The sequence below is a fragment of the Rhipicephalus microplus genome, chromosome 3, assembly GCF_043290135.1.
Source record: "Rhipicephalus microplus isolate Deutch F79 chromosome 3, USDA_Rmic, whole genome shotgun sequence".
Taxonomy (NCBI): domain Eukaryota; kingdom Metazoa; phylum Arthropoda; class Arachnida; order Ixodida; family Ixodidae; genus Rhipicephalus; species Rhipicephalus microplus.
In genome coordinates, this window is record NC_134702.1 from 129236280 (window position 1) to 129247181 (window position 10902).

Sequence of the window (10902 nt, forward strand, 5' to 3'; positions counted from 1 at the left end):
CCAAAGTGTGCACATTTGAGGCTGCAACTAGTCAAAGTGCTTTTAAATTTTTCTCTCTTAGCCTCTCTCATCTTCCTGATGTAAAACTAAATACTTAGTAAGCAAATTATTTTTTCGTAAACTACCTTTACGTGCCACTTACATATTTGCACTAGGTAAAATTAGAAGTTACTCAAATTGGCCAAGCAACAAATACTAAAACTTTTTCCTACCTGAAGTAACGAACGGTGCTGTGAGGTTTCCGAGATCACCAATAGCAACGGTGCGAAACAATCCGTCATTAACTGTGTTTGCTGCGTACAGTCCAACTACACAAGAAGTAAAAAAGGACATTAGATAGAATACCGGAAACTTAAACTAGAATGTTTCGACTATTGTACAGAGGACATAAAGAGCGCTACGAAGCTTTTTTTAAGAGTGAATAATCCAAGTATACAACTAAAATTTACACGAAGAAAGCCAAGAAAACGCCTACGATGAATATAAAAATTGCTTCCAGGTTTTTCAGCACAAGTGAATAGACTGTAACAATCCTGTGATCAAGAAGCAGGGTCGCCACACGGTGAATTTGAAAAGGAGAACTAAAAAAAAATGATGTCAGAGTGGATCATCTCACATTAGAGAGCACTGGAAAACAGTGGAGATTCAGTACACTTCCTTGTAGTTTATCTGCGAAGTAACGAAATAGCTATGGAGTGAAGCATAATATAAGATAGAAGTACCCAGCAAGTATTCAAGTGAACAGGATGAAGGTTTTGCAAAAGGTTGGAGCATACGACGATCTACTCATTGCGCAATTCTAATTATGTGACCCCTCGTTCTTTTGCTGTTCTAAAACGCTTTATTACTCGTATAACGTCATTCCTTTCCTGACATCAAGCCTGCCTGAGGTCAGTTTGCTATGAAGTTCCAAGCATCAGCATGCCTCAGGCACCACGGTGGCCAATACTGGGATGGCGCGCCGGGGAGCCGAGTTCAAATCACATTTCTTCCTTGATATTTTTGTTTACACACTTTTTGTTTTGTTTTTTGCAATAGTGGTTATGAACACAAGCGGCAGCGGACAAATACGGCGCACACGCGACCCATGTTGTGATGTCATAACAGCTTTCGCTGTAAAATAAATAATCAGGGTACGCAACGTACTGACCACGAAGCATCATCATCATCATCATCACCTTGACTACGCTCACTGTAGGGAAAAGGCCTCTTCCATGATCCGCCAGTCAACCCGATCTTGTGCTTTCTGTTGCCATGTTATGCCTGCGAATTTTTAATTCTCATCGGCCAACCTAACTTCCTGTCTCCCCTTAGTGCGTTTTCCCGCTCTGGGAATGCAGTCAGTTACCATTAATGACCAGTGGTTATCCTGCCTACGTGCTACGTGCCCGGCTTTTTTTCACTTTTTCTTTTTAATTTTTATTAGTATATCCTTAACCGCGGGTTGCTTCCTGGCCAACTCTGCCCTCTTCTTGTCTCTTAAGGTTAAAACTATCATTTTCCTTTTCATCACTCGCTGCGTCCTTCTCAATTTAAGCTGAACCCAGTTCGTAAGCCTCCAGGTTTCTCTTCTGCAGGTGAGTACTGGCAAGATGCAGCTGTTGTATACATTTCTCTTGAGGGTAAGTGCCAAACTACCTTTCATTATTTGAGAATGCTTGCCGATTGTGATTCACCACACCCTTATTCTCCTAGTTATTTCACTCTCATGGTTCGGCTCCGCGGCTACTACCTGTCCCAAGTCGACATATTCCTTTCAAACATTCATCGTCTTTCCACCTATTCTAAATCACTGTTTTCTGCCGAGATTCTTCCAAATTACTTCAATTCGGTGCATAATATTTTTGGACCTACTTTCCTGGATTTTGTATTTAGATAAGTAATCACGAGCCGTTTTTGTCTCCAGAAATACTCATCAAGGCAATGTCATGAGCGAATCGCAGGTTAAGACAATCTCCATTACCTTTTATTGCTAACTTTTCTAAATCTAGGGTCCTGAAAACATTCTGTAATCACGCGGTTATTAGCATTGGAGAGATCCTGTATCGATCCCTGCCTTACATGGGTTTTTTATCATATTCTGTGGCTTTCATTACAGTGATCTATGGTGGCTGCGGTTCCACTCTAGATTTCTTCTAGTATATTCCTGTAAGGTTCTTCAAACACCTAACTCCGTAGTGCCTGCATTACTACTGATATCTTGACTGAGTCACACGCCTTCAAGTAATCTATGAAGGCTATGTGTATAGTTGACTGTATTCCGTGCACTTCTCTATTACGTGATTATTAGAATGAATATGGTATATTGTGAAGGAGCCTGTATGAAATCCTGCTTGGTCCTTTTGTTGATTGAACTTTAATGTCGCCTTAATTTTCTTAGCTTCTATTCTCGTAAATAGTTTTCGAGAACGAACAGTAAGCAGAACAGCCTGTAATTTTTCAAATCTGTGACGTACGTCTTCTTCATTATGGATTAGGATCATGTTTGCGTTATTCCCAAATTCAGGTACCCTTCCCGTCGAGAGACACTTCGTATATAAGGTAGGCAGTTTTTCTAACACAAATTCTCCGCCCTCTTTCAGGAGGCCCATTGTTACCTTATTCTCACCAGTTGCTTTGTCTCTTTGCATTCCTTATGAGGCTTTTTTTTACTTCTCATGTAGTTACTGGTAGTATTTCGAATTTCTATGGAGTATTATTGTTTCTCACGATATCCAGGTTGTTCTGGCTTCTGTGAAGCTCACTGCAGAACTTCTCTGCCACCTCGACTATCATACCCACGTTGGTGTAGGCATTGCTTTACTTGTTCCTAATCGCAAACAGATGATTTTTTCAAAATGCACAAGCTAGTCTTCGCAGATTTGAGGCTTCTGCCACTTTTTAAAGCCTACTTATATCTCTCCATGTTATACTTCGAGATGTCGGCTACAATACGCCTGGTAAATAACTTCGAAAACTCCACTAGCTCTATTTTGTCGGTTGCATTTGAGGCTATCATGGTTTGTCCTCTCTCAATAAGAATTTCCGTCTACCGAAATTGTTTGCCAGTATCTTGTCTAGTGACTCTGTCTCCGACTTACAATTCACACTCTTTGATGATAGTAGTAAGATAATCGCTCGTTGTGTTAAGGTAAGTCGGTGACCTCGTTTGGCGCCTGGAATTTATGCTGTAAGAAGCTCTGAATTTCTGTACTTTCCCTCTCATCACTAGTTTTATATTAGTTTTAGCATACGAGATTTTCCCTGCCTTTTTACATCTAGGTAAATACGAGCTCTTACCATTCTATGGTCACTGCATCGGATCTCGCCATCTACTTCTACACCCTGTACGAAGCCTGGGTGTGCGCACAGAATGTAGTCTTTCTGATTTTTAGTTTCACCATCAGGACTTCACCACGTCCACTTACGGTTAGCCCTCTTTCTGATGAAGGTATTTAATATCCCTTAATTAACACGTTCTGCAAACTCTACTCATAACTTTCCTCTCGCATTTCTAGACCCGGTTCCCTATTCCCCCACTGCATGGTCTCTAGCCTCTTTCTTGCCTACCTTGGCATCAAACTTGCCCATCAGTATAGTATACTGTAATTTTACGTTATCAATGACTGTCTCTACGTCTTCATAGAAGCGTTCAACCAAATGCTCATTATAACTTAATGCACGCACGTAGGCCTGTACCACGTTCATAAGTACCTTTCTTTAAATTTAATTGTGACACTTTCCGCCCTCTCACTGATGATGCAATATTCCACCATGTCGCCAGCTATCTTATGTATAAAAAACCCCACTCCTAGTTTTTTTCTCTCTCTCATCATAGAACAAGTTCGTTCTTCAGCACTGTAAAAACCTCACATGTCATCCTAGCTTCGCTGAACCCTATTATATCCCATTTAACTACCTCTGATACCCCCGATAGCACAGATAGACTAGCCTCACTAGATAGCACTCTAGCGTTGAAAGTAGACAAGCCAAGAGTACAATGGCGTTCGTGGCCTAGAGATTCTTAGCTTTCTCCGCTGCGTCGCAGATCTGACCACTGTCTTGGGCAGTTCCTTCGCAGCCGCTTGGGACTGAGAGCCAAGGGTTTATTCCTGTTTTCATGGGAGTTTGTGGCCAGATACTGCACCACAGTGCCCAATGCTGCTATGGTGAGGGAGTGCATTACTGGCAGCTGGTCGCCAGTGAGGCCACACTACGGATAATCTTGTTCTTTGTATTTTTTTGACGATTCCGTCATGGTGGGTTTTGAGTAAATATGCGATTGGTGTAGGTCCGGTGTCTGCATTCGAATTGAATTTTATCATGAAATGATAGGTTGCTCCACTATCTCTAAGTATGTAGTCCTGTTGCACTTTCTTGGCAATGTAGAATACCACCTAACCACATATCAGTGCTCAACGTCACCTGACTCGTAGGTAGCCTAGCTGTTCAGCTGTTTAAAAGTCCATTAAAAACGGGCATGCTTTCGAACCTCTGACCTTGCAAACCTAGGCCAGCTTAGCGCCCTAGATGGTCTACCTTCTAACGCGTTTGTTCTCTCTTAACTTCTTCCTGCCTCGCTTATTTTTGACAATGTTGGCTTCAAATTGTCTGTAATCTTGGAGTTTCGTTTATGTCGAGTGATCGAACTCCAAGTTTGCAGTTTTTTGTCGAATTTAGGAGTACCGCGTGCTTGTTTTGCAAACTGATCGGCTACTTCTATAGGAATTTGACGTTGAGCGTACACGGCGCGAGCCGTTACACTGAATGAAACTCAAACGCGAAAATTTTCTGAGTGCTAAAGAATATGCACGCGCTGCCTTTAAGGCTGCATCCTATTTTGTTGTCATTTTGGAGTAGTATATTATACTACATTATAAGATATAGATGTAGACAGCCGGGAGTCAGATATACATGATAATAAATTAATATACAGTTAGCCTAATAGGTTGGATGAAATGGTAATTCAGTTTCAAGAATGTTTCATATTTGGAAAGTGGAGAAGGGCGAGAAACAATGTGCGAGAGCAATGGTGTTTTTGCATCACTCACCACAAAGCGTCAGCTTGAATTGCCAGACTTCAACAACACATGGCTACACATTCATACACAAGGATAAGTCCGTGCGAGACATTTCGACCTCGAAGCAACAATAACTATTGAATGTTCTTTCTACTACATAAATTCATAATATAGGGAGTCCTCTGGTAGAGAAACCTTTCCCAGTAAAATGAACGCATGGTTCTCCTCTTTTCAATGTGAAACTGCGCTTTCGACCTAATTAGGTTCCACGTTTAGGAAAAAAAACAAAAAACACTAGGTCATCATTACATTTGGCTTATTTAACACATATAGTATCCTAATATTACCTAGAGAGAGCTCTGGCACTGCGATCGTTCAGTGACCGTGGGAATAATGAGTGGCACATGGATTTGCCTAGTTTCCGTACTTGTAAATTGCGAATCGCACTTGTGGCTTCGTTTATTGTTGTGTTTTTGTTTTGTTTCGAAGTAAAAAGTGAACTCTTTTGAACTTCGTCAGCCGATTTGAAATGATAAGCCTAAAAGATCATGGTGATGAAGCGCAACCGCTGAACATTTGCTGATTTTTGTTTCGTAACAAAGGAGCTCAAAGCCACGCAAACACAAATTAGGCCAGAGGTACGAAGAATAGACAAATCTGTGTACTACCCATCATTCCCATGCTCGCTGAAGTGCCGTGCATTGCAGCTTCCATAGACACTAGCGCCAGAGTCCCCTCTAGTGTATATTTGGGAAACTCATTGATGTGACAGGCCATATGTGCTGGTAGACGAATATCTTTGTACCTTTGGAGTGACGTTTGGGGTGCAGCGTATATCATATGCTGACATATATATTACCACAAAAGCTTCCTTCACTGTACTCCTATAGAAAAAAAATCGCTCGTAAATGTGAACCAAGAGAGCAGTGTATGCACAACACAAGGCCTAGCTCATAAGCAAACATAGCAATGAGTTACCAGGCAATGTGTAGCAGCATCTTTTGAGAAGCAAGCACACTGTTCGCGATAATATACACTGAAAAAAAAAAGCATGCGCCTCATGTATGTCATCGTATTGCCTTATTTTCTCGGCGAGTTTCTTGTCTTGAGGAGGCTTCGCACCGTACAGCAACATGAACTTTGCATAATTGTCCACATTGCGCTCATAGGATTTCCATAAATGGCTGTCGTCAACGTAATCAAGCTGCAAGTAAACGAGAGCACACAAACGTTTGCGGTGCTCCTCAAGCAAACATGGTGAGGAATAAAGTCAATTTTCCCACCATCATCTTACTAAAGGTATAGCTGCCAGCTAAAGTAAAAGGCGCTCTTAAACTAGATTTATTGAACCCCGTTTGTTCCTGCTTTTGTTCTTACAATCGAACAGAAAGTTGTGGTTCTGTAGAGTTACGCAGTACTTCGTATGGCCGACCACATTAGTGATGGGTGATTGGTAGAACTTCGTTTTCAGTCCTGGTACATGCCTATATTTTATTGTGTAGAAAGTATTGACGGTATGAAAATGAATTTCAATTCAGCAAAGGTTTTCAATTTTGGTATCTACAGTATAAAAATTGCAGCATGCACATTAACTGAGGGTGGACTGCATGTATCCGAGTCCAATCAAAACCTTCTGTCTCTTATAGCCCATTAACAGTGATTGAAATGTTCCGGTAACAAACACCGGTCCATCACTGCGTGCTTCGTGTCTTTCTAGGTTTCTCATCTGCGCGATGCCACGACGAGCGCCAGCATCAATGTTGCCACCAGTGTGAGGGTCAGCGCCCGCTGCGTTGCAGTGTACAAGAAGGGGCTGTGTCGCATCTACACATTTTTCGCTTTAGCGGGAGATCGTGTCATTTTTTACAGAGAACGCTGTATATGGCTAGGAGAAACCGAAATTTCTTCCGCAGTGGTGTCTTGAGTGGTCTCCACTGGCTGTGTTATCAGTGACGTCGTTTCCAAGCATGCGAACTATTGGCTGCGTTGTGAGCGACGTCGTCGCAGCCGTAGCGCCGATCCCGTACGTTACAGTTTCTCCTAAGACTTCCACGCCTAGCTGGCTCACGATGTCAGGCGCTTGTAACAAGGGCAGCATTACGGTGTCAATGTGATGATTGTGAGAGCGCGTTCGCCGAGACGAATGCTGCTTTAGATGTGAGTTTCTTCAGCAGCGCATTTGCTTCGTCTGCGACGTCTTTGAGCGTCTGTCCTTCGACAATGACCATTGTGATTAAGGCATTGTGAAACGCAATTAACCGCTTTTACATTCTTCCTTGACCATGACCATACCAGACACAATTTGCGGCATGTGAAAAAAAAATTTCCCCACCCCCTAAGCAAACGTGAGGAAATGCAGTCCGCCTTCAGTTAACGCGCACGCTTCGAATTTTGATTGTTCAGCAACGCACAAGGGAAATCACCCCCCGGCATTGAGGTGCGGTCAAGATCCAGTGCCTATATACACGAGTGCCCCAGTCAGCAGTTGTACAGCACGAGCAGTCGATGTTTTAAATCAAGAGACTCGCCTTTGACAGATGCTGCGTTTAACAACATTGTGAGGCAAGAGAAAGAGCGTAGGAGAGGAGAGAGAGAGAAGGAAGGAATGCCTATTAGAAGTGGAATGAAATTGCCGCAGGAAGAATGCAGATAGGAGAGGGGAGACGCGCATGTGCAGTAAAAGTGGCCCCCGCTGCTCACCGGATTGAGCTCGACACCATGTAGCTTCGCACAAACACTGTCGTAAACCCGAACAAAAGCTATGCCTAATCTCATTAAAAGCACGAACTTGTAACCAGTAATTCTGAAACGCTGCAGTGCCATGGTTCAATCCACTGCTAAGCATCGGGGCCGCCCTTATCAGCTTTTGCTGTAGTGCTTGGGCAGAAATATTTTAAGGGCGAATTTTCTTATTCCTTAAAGGCGGAGACTTGTCTGCCCAAGCTGTCTGTCGTAACCACACCCAGAACGAAAAATTAAACAGATGGTGTTCACATAGTTCGAGTGTTTCGATAAACAGACAGACAGACAAACTCGGCTGTATAGACGAGCGGACGTATTTGCGATATACGGATTAAACCCTCCGAAACTTGCCCGCACTGATGATTCACTCCGAGGATATGCTGTGACTTCTCCCTACTCCTTCCATTTAAATCACATAACAGCGCACCTATGTCTAGTGCCATACATCCTCAACCTCGCGAGATTCGTCGGAAGTGCTTCGTAAGATTTACTAGTGTTAAATTTACATAACACAGCGAGACAGCGCGGAGCGAACTCAGAACAATGGACGCAAGTAAGCAGAGGACGCAGCGCACCGATGTAGCCAAGGAAGCCGTTTCTGCTCCGTTGTTGTGCAGCTGCCACACAGCGCTGAAATAGACTACAAACTCATTTGTTAAGCCACAAGAGAAACCGAAAAACCGGCTCTGCACGAAAACGGAAAACAGTGAGCCTCCGCACCACAGTCGTGAACGAGGACGCCGGTGTGCATAAGAACAAGCAGCCTCAACAAGCAATACACGCTTGAATTACAACGCTCGGCACGTGCAACTGTTGCCGGCGCAGGGCCAGTCTTGGGTACAAAAAAATGGAGCTTACGCAAGTGCGATCGAAGGCACTTTGCGCAGGTCAAGTGAGGAGCGAATACAGCTAAGCGCTTTTCGGAGAATGCTGGTCATTGACGAGCATATATTGTGAGTGGAACGTGCGTTTGGTTGGTTCAGTTGCGGGATTGCTGTTTCGTCGCACTCAGTTGTCTTGACATGCGATGTGCATAATAAATGTGGTGGACGTTTGCAAGGGAGAGGAAATTGGAAATTATTTCGTTTTCGTGAAAAACTTGTTGTTGCACGAATTCGTTATTTTAGATTGAGTCTGTTATTTCTTTAAGGCGAGGATCCCCTTTCTGGAGAAAGATGGACGGATGTACGAGCACATTTTCTCTGAGCGTGGCACAGAAATTAATACGATTCACAAGTGGGCACTAGCATAGTTTGAAATGGGCTTTAACATTCAGGAAAGCAATTTTATAGAAAGACAGGAGGGTACTTGACCTAAATATGACTTTTTTAATTGCTATCTTCCCTCAATTAGCAATTTATTTTGAAAACGGTTGCGCATGTACAAACAGCAATACTGGAGTATTAGAAAGAAGCCCCAGTTACGAGTTTCTATTTTCAGAACTACACGTTGTAGAAGTCGTCTTTCCGGCAATTTATTTGTCAGGGTAGCAATTAAGTTCCCTGCCTTTTGTTAATGATCTATTTCACTTGTTTTAGCAAGTGCACACACAGCGGTACAAACTAAATGTGTTCGCAGTCGCTTCATGAATGTTCGAGCACCCTCTTGACCAGTACCATCCCAGCTGCGCGAAATTGCACTTGTAAACTGCCTTATTGGCAGTTTATTGGGTGAGCAAGCACGAAAGATTCCGATTCCGCGATCAGCATAACTTAGTTTTAAAAGCAGATATTCGATAATGCTTAAGCTGAAATGAGAATTCGACTCTTTCAAGCTGTTATATGCGTTCATATAAACTACGGCCCGTCCGTATAGCCACATGCAATGATGCCCTCAGTATATTGAAGCTGTAATTTCTATGTACCTGTATCACTTTCTTGTTCACAAAAAGTTTCTGCCTCAACAGAATGGAAATCACGGCATGCACTCCGAGGTCAACAGAGCCCCGCACCATGGTTGTGACCGAATTCACTTTCGCCAATCTTGCTCGTTGAGAAGGTCGAGGTCCAGTGAAACCAGCCACTCGACGAGATAAGTCGTCTGTGTTGAAAAAAAAACAGTTGCAATATGCTTTAGAAACACATTCCCATGATACATTTCGCGTTTTGACTGCAGGACGTTCGCCTGCAAACATTGCAAGAATGATTGGGCAGGACAGCACTTTGGAATAACTTCACTCTTCTGTTCGTGATGACGTCTAAAGAATGCTCCACAAGGGGCATTGAATCGTGTATACATGCGAAGAGATATATCACTTCAGCGCTCACGCGCTGCACCGAAGACTTTTATCCGCGTACAAGCTCACCGAATATGCCACACGGACACTGCGCTTGAGGGTTCTTAGAAGCGCTAATCCAAATTGTAGCTACGGCCACCTTGGAAGCGGCACTGACGCGTCGCGCTCATACCATGAACACGTGAAGCTGCTGACTACGGCATTTGACAGTTTATGCCATACGCACTGAGGAAGCAAGGGTGATCTCGTGATTTCACACCTCGGACCACAACAAAGGGTGAAGCGGCCACACAGTATACGTAGTGAACAGCACGGTCGAGAGCAATGTCCGATGCTGTCACAACCGCACTACCCGATACCAGCGTACGAGTGCCTCAGTTTGGGTGACCTGATTCCAACTACTCCGTCCAAGTGCCAGGCACTTAGGCACTGGACTTCGGATATAGGATGCAGTAGCTCTCTGTTACACGTGCGCCCTTAGTTCGAATAAATACCCTATTGGAAAAACTGCCATGTTGGATACTGAAAAACACGGTGGGCGTAGTGGAAATAATAGTGGGTATGGTGGAAATTATGATGAATATGGTGGGACGTAGTGGAAATTATGGTGGATATGACGGGACATATTGGGTGGTATGGTGTACAGAAGGTGAGTAAAGTGGAAACGATGGTGGAAAGTACAGGCTAGATAGTGGGCAATCATGGGACGCTCTGCCCACCTTTGCCATAATGCTGGGAAGCACTAAGCAGATGGTGGGTGGTGCTTATTATGGTGGGCCACATGGTGTACGAAGCTGAAAAGCTCTTCCCACCATTGCGATGATGCTGGGAAGCACTAAGCAGATGATGGGTGCTGCTTGTTATGGCGGGCCACATGGTGTACCAAGCTGAGAAGCTCTGCCTTCCATTGCGATTATGCTGGGA